Here is a 9,827-nt window from a genome sequence, read left to right as displayed (position 1 = left end):
CATTAAATTAAACAAACACATTTTGACACATTGGATTTAGTTGAAGTATAAATGCAGATATAAATACAAAAATAGAACTATATTTAAAATTGTAAATTGATAAATAACATTCTCTTTGGGTATGCTGTTGACTAGTCCACCTTGGTCCTACAGCATTGGATTCTTGGGTGTGAAAGATGATGCTGGACACAATGGATGATGTCATCTCTAAGGGTCAGCAATGGGTATTTTACCCCTGAAGCAGTATAAGGACAGTCCTTCATCTGTGGAAAAGATGATAAGTGTTAATTCCTTGCCTACACAATACAAAAAACAATGCTGATTGTTGATATTTAAAGAATTATGTTGAAGGTCAGGGGCCTGTACTACGAAGGGAGCTTAACCTACCCAGATGTAACCCAGGGTTACTTTGTTAAACCGGGGTTGACAAAACCTGGTTATCCTAAGTGGTGTTAATCGGTACTACGACGCTGATTATGAAGTTGATTTGTTGAGCCGGGGTTAACCTCATTGGAGTTTGTGTGCGTTCACATAAAAGGGGCGGGTTGCAGCGCAAATCACCACTTTCAGTGATGACGCGTTCACCTTATTTTACGGATGAGGAATGCCAATTATTATGACATACGTCGGCAGTGAACAAAGCAAGCTGACAAGGCTGTTGGCAACGTATTGCAGATCCTAAATGCCTAAAAGTAAAGTTTTATTTCCACATGTTCTTCAAATACGGAGGATTAATAGCTTGCGGAATGTATTTAATGAGTTGAAATAATTAAATTACTTATTTTGAGTTCATAGAAATGCCTACAGATGCAACACAATTTAGAAGTGGGCATATAGATTACAGTAATAAGGATAATTGAATGTTTAAGTAGCCCCATTGACTGATTTAGTGTATGCCTAATCCTGTGAACATTTCAGATGCAACACCATTGCCAAACGCACATGGCAGCAGGTGAAAATGAAACACAAACACATTATTCAGAATAGTGGTTTATATAGTCATAGCTTGCATTAATATTTCTTAATTATGAAAACATGTAGGCCTATGCTTATAGCCTTCACTTGGCCTCTGTTTTACAGCTAACAAGAAAAAGGTGTCTGAACACTACTGTAAGGCACCAGAGTGTTTTACAGTAGCAGAGGAGTTGGCCATCGCAAATAATAGTGGAAGGCCGATTATGGAGGGGGTTGAGGGAGGCATTCGGTCGGATTCTGGTGCTGTGGAAATGTGTAGCCTTTATGTACAGGGTACACTCTTAGAAAAAAGGGTTCTTGTGGGTGCTAAATAGAACCATGGGGGTTCTTTGCCAAGGAAATAGAACCTTTTGCCTGAAAAGGGTGCTATTTCTTACTCGCGAGGATTATTTGAACTTAAACGACCGTTTATGGAACCCTTCCCGGAGACGCTCACTCTGCTGCAGTGGATTTAACGGTAAGTGGCACAAAGTTTTTTCTGCTTTTCCCCCATTCATAATCATTGCCCGTGTGGCCTGCAAATCGAAACATTAAGTGATACTTCTTTAAGCAAAAGCAAGGGGCGTTCCCCGTAAACGTCGGTGGGCGTTAACACATGACGGTCAGCTGTCAGAAGTAGTAAATTGTAACGTTAGAGGTTCGTTAAATAATGTTAGCAGCAGCTAGCTATCATAGACATTGATTCACCCTAACGTTACTGGATCCATCATTAAGATAAGTTTTGTACTTTCTTGTCAGCCTGGCAATAAAATCAACTATCGATTATATGATTTCGAGCTTGTGTAGAACGACACTACTGTTCAATATCCTCCCTCTCCCCGATTGAGTTAAAGCTATCTACAGCTAGCCTGCTAGCGCTAGCTGTCGCTAGCTAGTGAACATAGAAGCAAAGCAGAGTAATCAGCTACTAACGTCAGCTAACATACGATGCAAATTATTTGGCAATAACTAATACTTCATTAGCAGACTGTTTAGTTAAATTACAGGGAACCCAGCCTACAAGTTAGGGTAGCTAACAGTAGCCAATAGTGCTATAACAGACTTCTGAAACACATACAGATAAGCTACCAGTTGAACCTCGTTCTTGGAGGATGCCAAGTTTCTGTATTGTTTAGACGAGGTATTTGATGTTTTTAACATTACAATTAACATTGCTTTATGTTGTCAATTCACATCATAGACTTACAGGAGATCCCTTGTACATTTCTCATTTGCATAGGAACCACTGAGCGTGTTTCCAACCATCATCTTCCAGGGTGGCGATACTCCCCTCCTTGCCAGGAGAGCATCCATAAAGATGGATGGCATCACAATAGCAAGTGGAGAGATGGATGTGCCACATGCCCTCCAATGCGAATTTGTCATTGGCCCCTCCCCTGACATTGATGCCTCCTTAGGCCTTGTCTGTATTTTTTGTTTATATTTTCTTTTTGATGTTCAGTACCCAAAAGAGGCCCACCACACATTACTATTCTTTGAAAGACGCCTTAACCTGTCTATGTCTAAGCCCTCCACTCCAGTGTTCCGTGTGGAAAAAATGTTATCATAAAGTGTGTTTTATAATCATTTGAAATGTATTAATTTGTAAAAATGTAACTATTGCTGTTTTGAGTGTATTTATGACACATTTTTTATGCAAGTAATATAGAAGATATGTTTAAGCAATGAATATGTAAATTAATGTAAATATGTATCTATTGTTGTTTTGAGTGTCTTATGACACACATTTTTTTGTGAGTAATATAAAAGATATGCTAAAGCAATGAATATGTAAATTAATGTAGAAATACTGAATACAGTATTTGAATGATATTTGACTTGAATTTTTTATTGATGTCTATTTGTATTTAACTTTTCATACACATTATACGCTACTTCTCATTAATTAGCACAATGAATGAATATGAATAATAATGAATTAATAAAAGTAATACTACTACTAATAATAATAATAATAGTAATAATAAGTAGTAGTAGTCCTAGTAGTAATAAAACACACCTGGTAGTTATGGTTCCATTTAGAACCATTAGAATGTAAAATAATGGCACCCCTGATGGTTCATCTTATAGAACCTTTTTAAAAGGTTCCATTTGGAACCATTTAGGGTGTCTTATTTGTATCAAAGGATGGAACCTTTTTAGGTTCCATGTGGAACCTTTTTTTCTAAGAGTATACAGTAATATGACATTCATTCAACAAGTTTGTTAAAATGGTGATTTTTATTTATTAGGCCTACTGTAGGCTATGTCCGATTTATTTTAGGCTATTCTTGCTCAGATGTTCAGCATACTGTAGGCCTATGTCCGATTTATTTTAGGACATACAGTATTCTTGCATCACCGACTGAATACATGAATGTCCACGTACGGGCATTGCTATGAGACGTCTTCCTAGATCATCTGACAAAGATAACGAATTCCCTCGGCTGACAATCTATATCTTCATAGAGAATATCGTCCGGGTAGGCTATATATATTTTCTGGCGGTCTCTAAAACCCCTTGCCCTGCGAAGAGAGTCCCTCACGATTTGCGCTCCAATGTCGTATGGATCATCCAGGTACGCCGACATGTCTCGGGAGAAATTGTTAGTGGAGGGGTGGTACTTATAAAGGGTGTGGTTAACGGAAACCTCGGGTTAACCAAGAACATAACCTGGTCGGAGCAGGTTTGAGATGCAGCGTAAATTGCCATGGCAGCATACCTCGGTTAAAACCTATCCACCTTTCGTAGTACGGGTTAATCGGGAAGTTACGCCACACGTGAACAAGTTACTCTCGAAGTTACCCAGATAAGCCAGAAACCCCGCTTCGTAGTACAGGCCCCTGATCTTTAAAGGAATAGTTCACGTTTGAGATGCTGCAATAGCAGGGCCCTAGGTTGTCATTTGGCCTGAGTGCTCTTTCAAGATAAAGGTTTAACTCTTCATTTATCTATCACACTCATTCTGTTTCACCTATATTAGAACATTCACAACTAAAAACCCTTGTGTGGCGTTTGCTGAACACTTCAATTCAAACACACATACTTACCTCGGAGTAAACAGAGAGAGCCCTTGCTAACTTTGAGTGAGTATGATTGTGGTGGGAAAGGGCTTGGGAAATGATCTTCTGAGCAACGCAGAAATCTTTACACTGTGGAGATAAAATCAACTGATCAGCACAGAATAATCCTCCCCATTTCAAAATACTGTCAATACGAATCAATATCATATCAATACACAATGGCTTCAGATAGTAGAACTCCTCCCACATATTTGATCCAACCATTCACTGAACCAACCTATTCTAATTGGCAGAACTATGGGGTATACTACGAAGCACGTTAGACATATCTAGGCTATGTAGACATATCGAGGCTTGACAAAGCCTTGACTCAGGGGTATACGTTAAGTGATACTACGATAGCAGTTATGTGATATATTTGTCAAACTAGGCTTTCAGCTCAGATCTGTGCGCGTTCTCGGTGTTGGGATGACTTTGGCCAATCGTGTAACGTGGAGACGCACAAGACCGCCTCTATTTAAAAACAATTACTTCCGCATTCATGAGCGATAGCTTAATCTACACTGCGGTGATTTTTTGTGTCTAACCTATAACATCAAATAAATCAATTGTCATCAGTTGTTGTATGGTATGCCCCTCCATAGTGGGATATTAGCACGCACAGCACTATTAAAGCGCATTCGAGATCCAAAATGTTAGTAGAGGCGGAGCTCCACCTGTAAGATATATGACAGAATCCTACACGTGAGATAACTTCGTTTTTTAAGACAGTTGATTGGTCAGTGTGTGGTAGATTACACGATTTGAGCTATAACTTAGCACATAACCTCCTCGACCAGGTTTGGTTGACAGCATAAGATACCATGGTGATATAGCGACACTAAAACAGATCCACTTTCGTGTCACAGTATACCCTGGCTTTGAGCGCAACATACCTCGCTAACCCACTAATCGAGATTCGTAGTAGCCTACACCCCACTACTCAGCCAGGCAGATGCGCTAGTTAGTGAAATCACCTGTGTTAAGTGCACAGGTAGAACCAATACATGGTAGGACTTTCACTTTCTGTAGCCGGGCGTTTACACTTCTGACTGCCACACATCTTTTGAAGGCAGTTTTACCCTCTGGCCACCAGTTGTAAGTTCGGCCAGAAAGCTTCTAACATGTACTCACCGCACATTTGTTCTTGTCAAACACTACATCCACATATGTCCTGTTCAACAACTGCAGAGAGAGAGAGAGGGAAGGTCTGGCGTTAAAGGTGTCGTGTGTAGGCTTTGAGTTGTCTTAAACGCAGCAGTTCAGAAGGGTATTCCAGAAAGGAGGTTTAACAAACACTGAGATAAAACTTAACCTCTGGGTTGTCTGAACCTGTGGCGACTAAACCCGAGCTGTCGGTTCCAAAACACCGGTTACCAGTTAGTTCAATCAACCCTGTGTTAGATAACCTAGAGTTGTGCGCGTTCACGGCGAACTTATAAAGGCATCATCTATTGAGAGTCGAAACAATGAGTGAAACCGGCGAAACGAAGAGCACCGTATTTTTCGAGGCTTACGAGGAGGAGAGAACTGTAATAAAAAAAAAAGAGCAATACTTAAGCGCTGCGTCCGAGACCTTGCTTGGCAGAGAATAGCCTAACTGACCGTGCTTTGTACGGCGTACGTTTAGGATAGCCTATTTATTGTCAAAAGCACAATTAAATAATTCACTGGACATCAACCTGGTTTCTGGAATACCCCTCAGCACTCTTGCACTGACTTGCCAGAGTGTTATTGTTATTACAACAGAGCCGGTCCGGCGCTAGATGGTTTACATGCTAACTTCAGTAGATATATCCAAGACATACCAAGATATACCAAGACATTACGCCAAGATTACGCTATTTCTTGGTCATTTGTCATTTGTAGGTGTTTTAAACTAAAAAAAAGCCACATAGCTGTAGGTTTTTGAACATTCTAAGTTCCGCAACAATTGAAGGTTCTAAAATTCTATGTTGAATTCAATGAACCCAGATATTCTTTAGAATGTTAATTTCCCAACATTCCCGTCACACCGGTGTGACGGTACTCCTTTAAGGGTTAAAACCTCACTTTAGTTATTGTGTTGTCAATGCAAATGCTGATCTAAATAATGATAATATATTGATAAGCATAATTATATTAAAGAATAACAATTATAAGAAGTATCTAAATAAAAATAAAATAAAAAATGACATTGGGGGGAAAAAAAACAGTGATTTGAAATACAAGTTTTACATGTTTGCTTTGAGTGAAGGATTTTCCGTTCTCACCTCTGAAAGCCCTTCGACTTCTTGTGCCACGTTGAAGATTTGTTTAAGCGATTGGTGATGATTGCAATTGGTGGGCTTGGCATCCACCAGTAGAAACGTTAGGAAGATCCACCCTACAGTGGCTTTCATCTTCGCTAGCATCCTTTGTTAGTTGATGAGGTTGTTGAGGTGTCAGGTCAAGTTGGCGCTGATGCTGTGAGTGGCATGTAATGGGGCCATATTGGACAACTTATATACAGTGCCAGCAGGATATCCAGATGCTGACTCAAGCTTGCAAAGAGGAGATATGAGGAGATGACGCTGATTAGCCATTGTCATAAGCAAGGATATGAAAAACCACAGTTTAATCAGCCAAAATGAAGACTGTTTGATGAGAGATAAAGACAATGCACATTGTCTCATTCCGAGAAGACGAAACATGGTCAAAGTTGTTGTAGGGTAATTTAAAAAATAAAGTCTTTCTTTGGCCAAATAAGAGTTATTGTTAGTTAAAGGACAGGTTCGGTATTTTACACTTAAAGCCCTGTTTTCAGATAGTTTATGATTAAATAGAACGTTTAAGATTGAAATTTGGACACATGCTGCTGTCCTGAGAATTTTCGGTTTCTGTGGTAGCGCCCCCCCTCCTCCAGAACGATGCATAGGTGCACTGGAACAATCCTTCCTAAAACGCATTAAACTTTCGTTTACAAAGACGTGAAACTCACCGAGTGGTCAGGGGTGTTCACTGATATGCTCACACAAAAATCGCTGCAAAAGATTCTTTCCAACAGGTTTTATCGTAGTTTTTGTCCAACTCCATTGACTTGTATTGGATGTGCTGTGAGGTACGGTATTACTCCGCTGCCGGAAACGGATATGGGGTTGTTTGTTTTCTTTCTGTAGTCTTATGCAGTCGCGGTATCATAGGCTACTACACTATCCAAATTATTGTCACGTCCAACCATGTCTAATGCTAAAATGTCTTGGAACTTGCACGATGTGAATGATAGCCTACGTGAATCATTATGTTTTCATCATGAAAGTTCCACAGCCAAAAAAATAGTAAACGTACAAAATCATGTAGCCAAATTATTCATGTAGGCTAGGGTTAGTGTTAGGCTTATGATGTGAACATGACAGGTTATGGACATAACAAATAAGTTCTTACCCCAAGTTCTTCCAACTGTCGTCCCAGGAGGTAATGTGGGAACCGCTGTATTTCTCAGGCGAAAGAGCTTTTTGGGCGATTTCCTTTGACCTCCAGCGACATAAAATGCAGACATGGTGATCAGCTTTCTGCAGATTCTCAACAGGTGTGCTCACATCTAACCCCAGAAATTCCAGCCACAACTTTAGCCTTTCTGGATCGTTGAAAGGAAGTCTGTGACAACTTTTTTGCCACGAATTTTCCCGCAATTCGGAACTGCACAAAATCGCCTCATTTTTAGCTGTCTGTTGCAAAATACTTCAAGACAGCGATCTTCTGCTTCTTCTGTGTATTCAATGAAATGCCAGTGGTTTGCTTGTAATTGGCAAGACGGTGTAAAGTGCATTATCGCCACCAACTGGGCTGGAGTGTCTATTATTCAAACTCTCAACGGAAGAATGTACGGGTGTGAGGCGTTTGGAAAAATAGCTCCACAGTTTTACAACATGGTAATAACCTGTTGGAAAGCGTCTTTTGCAGCGATTTTTGTGTGAGCATATCAGCGAACACCCCTGACCACTCGGTGAGTTTCACGTCTTTGTAAACGAAAGTTTAATGCGTTTTAGGAAGGATTGTTCCAGTGCACCTATGCATCGTTCTGGAGGAGGGGGGGCGCTACCACAGAAACCGAAAATTCTCAGGACAGCAGCATGTGTCCAAATTTCAATCTTAAACGTTCTATTTAATCATAAACTATCTGAAAACAGGGCTTTAAGTGTAAAATACCGAACCTGTCCTTTAGTTAAGTTATAATACGTTTTATTTAGGGCAAATATTATTTCAGCAGCCAAGCGCCAATCGGTCAATCAAGTGTCTGTCTTTGAACCCACATGTGAGGTCACCAAAGCAGATGTTTCCATAAACATCCCCAGGCCCTCTTATATCCCCCGCCATATAGATGCTGTACGGATATATTACCAAGGAAAAAGATGACTGTGTTTCCATGAGGCCAGGCAGTTTGTGCTACTGTATGCTGATACTTCCCAGCAAACACGTCCATGTGGGGCCCACTTGGGCTTCAGCTGGGCATGGGCTTAGAGTGGACTTTGATGGGCAACCCAGATAAAATACACATGTGCTAAAACTATACATGGACGCCACATGGGTCCCAACTGGGCCAAAAATAAAGATATATTATATAAAGTATCTTAATTGATATGACATCCTGGTTATAGTTATAATAACATTAACAATTATATATATTTAAACTTGTATGTGTTAGTATTCCATAATGAGCCTTAAACCATTTTAATGTGGCTTTACAATCTGTTTGCCTTTTTTTACTTTACTTTTTGAGCGGCCACAGCTCATGTTCAGATTTTGGCATAGACTATAAAATATTTTGCACCAAAGGTTTTGGCGATAAGCGCCTGCGCAAAGAAAACTCCTCCCCGAGAGCTATTGGAAGCCGTTGAAAGTTACAGAAAAAGTAGACTACTGTGACCCCTTTTGTTCTTGTCTTGACCATAACGTATGCATTGGACAATTGGAGCTGCCCTTACCACGTCAAAGGTAAGAACAACTAGTGCTACAATCCTTGTATAATAACTGAAAAATACTATATTCTGTAGAAAACTATCATGGCATGCTTAAGTGAATCAAAGGTGGCAGGGATGGATTACTGCACGGGCCTACCGGGCCCAGGCCCAGGGGCCCAAGGGGTCAGGGGGCCCTGAAGCCCAAGCCTTTGCATGGAATCACTGCCTCAATATCAACAAATCAGGATGTAGGCTATGAATCTGATTGAATTAAAGTAAAGGCCATTCCCAAAATACACCAGAATACAGAAAATCACATCAAACAAATTTAAAAAAATTCTGTGGGAGGACCCCCACCCCCCTCCCACATATTCAACAATTAGTGGGGGGCCCTTAATACATCTGGGCCCAGGGGCCCGAAAGTTCATAATCCGTCCATGAAATGTGGTGTTTAGACGACAATGAAAACGATGCAAACGGTGATTCTGTGTTTGACCCTGTCATTTAGACGCAAACAGAGTTTTAATGATGTTTATAAAAATAGCCGGCCACGTGTAAACGTAGCCAAACACTTGGCAAGTTGGAGAGAGGTTGTATACTTAATGTTGGTAAACTTACTACAGCTAACAAGGCAAAAATCGCTATTTAGCTATGTCATCCTACTCTAATGTTAACCGGCGAGATCAATGACGATCATTTCTGATATTGATGTTGAATATCTGAGTTGAAATTGCTTATTCAAAATTAAAGATATTTTGAATGGCTGACTTATAGAAAGCACTAAGGCTAGCTAGCTCTAGATGCTAGCCTTTGAGTGCTCAAAGGAATTTGAAGCCTTTGGCGGGAGTAGCCTAACGTTAACATTGTTAGTAGATAACTTAGAACTAGTCT

The 9,827-nt window shown here is 40.2% G+C and overlaps 2 long non-coding RNA genes across 3 annotated transcripts; one reads left to right on the top strand and one right to left on the bottom strand.

Annotated features, from left to right (window-relative positions):
* Nucleotides 1-11: 11 nt before the first annotated feature.
* LOC143132303 (uncharacterized) lies at nucleotides 12-6,487 on the bottom strand. Of its 2 annotated transcripts, none has more exons than XR_012988275.1 (4): nucleotides 5,333-5,476; nucleotides 5,152-5,202; nucleotides 4,006-4,107; nucleotides 12-263 (listed from the first exon to the last, which is right to left on the bottom strand). It is a non-coding gene; the product is annotated as an uncharacterized LOC143132303 (long non-coding RNA). The 2 variants fall into 2 exon arrangements; XR_012988274.1 differs by lacking the exon at nucleotides 5,333-5,476 and adding an exon at nucleotides 6,270-6,487 and having other exon boundaries at nucleotides 13-263.
* LOC143133076 (uncharacterized) lies at nucleotides 2,062-2,787 on the top strand. The gene is made up of 2 exons (XR_012988432.1): nucleotides 2,062-2,095; nucleotides 2,195-2,787. It is a non-coding gene; the product is annotated as an uncharacterized LOC143133076 (long non-coding RNA).
* Nucleotides 6,488-9,827: the final 3,340 nt, after the last annotated feature.

The sequence above is a fragment of the Alosa pseudoharengus genome, unplaced genomic scaffold (genome assembly GCF_046254945.1).
Source record: "Alosa pseudoharengus isolate Yale_2024_CS ecotype anadromous, Long Island Sound unplaced genomic scaffold, YU_APseudo_1.1 YU_APseudo_1.1_scf_19, whole genome shotgun sequence".
In the NCBI taxonomy this organism is placed as follows: domain Eukaryota; kingdom Metazoa; phylum Chordata; class Actinopteri; order Clupeiformes; family Clupeidae; genus Alosa; species Alosa pseudoharengus.
The sequence above is the reverse complement of the archived record's forward strand: the minus strand, read 5'-3'. Positions and strand labels throughout refer to the sequence as shown.